This window comes from Passer domesticus, chromosome 8 (genome assembly GCF_036417665.1).
Source record: "Passer domesticus isolate bPasDom1 chromosome 8, bPasDom1.hap1, whole genome shotgun sequence".
NCBI lineage: Eukaryota > Metazoa > Chordata > Aves > Passeriformes > Passeridae > Passer > Passer domesticus.
In genome coordinates, this window is record NC_087481.1 from 42,778,673 (window position 1) to 42,781,218 (window position 2,546).

Genomic DNA, 2,546 nt, shown 5'->3' on the forward strand with positions numbered 1-2,546 from the left:
TTTTGCTGGCTTTTCCTTAGGATTTCTTTTAGAACTGCATCACCATCAAAGCAGGAATGGCAGCAAGAAGTCCTAACCTGTTACTAGTAAGAAAAATTTACTTTGTACATATTGTATAGCTCACAGATATAATACATTCATCTTCCTCTGTGGCTCCCAAGCCTTCTGATACTCTTGAGATATGACAGAAGGCACTGGCTTAGCATCTTCTTAGTGTGAGATCTTGGAGACCGCTAATTAAAGAGATGTCAGGACACTAAACCCCTGAGCATTCTTAGCTCGTAAATCCTCAGGGAGTCATTTTAGCATTTTAAACTAACCAATTAATTCCTATAAAATTGTGTGATGTGTAGATATGTGTACCTGTATGCTATTCCCTTCATTCACTGTATATGTACTCTACACAGAAATTCCTATTAAAACTTTGTAGGAGAAATTCCACCAAGATCCTTACCCCACATTATACACGTGCACAGATGTACACACGTGTATTTGTGAGAGGCACTTAAGGGCAGGAAAACAGAATGTTATGGAGAAATCTTTTAAATAGTAGAACTTAGCTTTCCTTGAAATAGTCAGGAGACGATAGAAATTGGATTACTAAAATTAAATAAATATGAAGCTATTAATGAATAAAACGGGTGAAATCCTTAAGACCTTCCAGAAGTCTGAGCTTGCTCAAGTGCTTGAATGATTTACCTAGGTGAATATGGAATAAAAGAATTAGAATATGACTTAACACAGCCAGATATGGCTTATTCTTTTTTTTTTCCTTCAAAAAGAGAGAGCTAAAATAAAGAATAAAATCAGAAAACTAATTAAATTCAAACTGAGGAAACAGTAAAATTTCTATTCTATGAGCATTAATATCCAGTCAGTATCTACACTTTCTTCAGAAAAAGTTGGAGATGTCTGTTCTATTAAATAGCACAAAAAGGATAATAACTGACAAACATTAGGCAAGAGGGAATCTTGACTCTGGTCACAGACATACCATAAATAACCATGTATCTGTATAGATACAGATACATGATTGTACATGTTTAAAGTTTCCTGCCATTAGAAGTTCAACATTACACACATGACTGGAAAAAGGAATGGTGCAAAATGTGTTGAATTTGCAAGCAAACATTCCAAAGCTAAGGGTGAGAAGGTTGAATTTAAGTGGCAATTGTGACAGTAAATGATCTGTGTTCATTGAATCAGATATGAATTGCAGCACAGTAGGAGGACTGCAATACAATTAATCTTACTTCTGTTTATGGCATCTACACAGATCAAAAGCAATGAGAGATTCGTGGTGTAAGAAAATAAAACATACACACTCTGGCCATTCTTAATTTGAAAAGAGTTTTGCCAAAGTACATCATCTGTCTGCCAGAAGCCACAGTGTGCCAACATTAGTATTTATCAACAGATCTCAAAGAATCAACATGGGCAGCTGACACAGATACTCTTGAGCATGAAGAACAGGTCACTGATAGATGCTCAATGACACTTAACATTACTTTTCCCTCTGACCATTATATGAAACACTATGCGTGGAACTAATTTTTGCCAGACTGCAGATGCTCTACAGATTTTAAAAGGTATATGAAAATCAGCACATTACAAACACAATTTGGCCTGGCTCCTTTTCTCTGACTGTGTTGCTGCCCCCAGCAGCCTGGGGGACAGGTCCCTCCCTGGTGGGTGTGTGAGTTTGCAGCAGTTTCCTGACAGGTGACCCAGTGATAGGAACTTGTGGCAACACAGCAGAGTGTTCTCACTGCTGTACACACACACAGTTTACAAGAAAACAGCAGAAGAAAGGCACAGTTATTCTTACTCAAATTCAATGTTAGTAGTGACAATATTTGATCAATACATATAAAAGCATTAGAGACTTGAAAATAATTTTATATGTAACTATACAGAGTTAAATTAGTGCTTGTCACCTTCCTAATTTCTAGCTGATTACTTTTCATTCTGCAATTTAAAAGAAGAGGATGTTGAAGAGACTCAGTGAAATCATGTGAAGGAATAATAACTTATTTTTGCATTGTGTGTTCAGTCATATATTTTACTGACTTTGGGACCTTCCACATAGTAGTTTCTTTGAAGTAGAAGGTTCCTATAGAGCATCTGTCTCATGCCCAGCTAGAACATTCTAAAAAAATTAACTTCTATGTAAGACTTACACATTCATCTTTATTACATGCGATAAATCAGTTTAAACATCAGTTCTTTATATTGTGATCACATCAATTCAGTGAAATAGATCGGCATGTCACTTTCTGGAGGGAGAACAAGTGAATACAGGCAAACTGACCAAGCGATGCCATTTTCTTTGGGGGTTGGGAGGTTGGGTGTTCACATTTTTATAAAGTAACAAATTTACTATAATTTTATTATAATTTTTTTCTACGGGCAAGATCACCTAAAATGCTTATCATGCTTTCACCAAATCTCCTTCATGCTCATTTCTTTTTACAAAGGACTACACTACTTGTACTGCAAACAAAGATAATTTTAAAGATAAGAAATAAAGATAATTTTTTAATAAG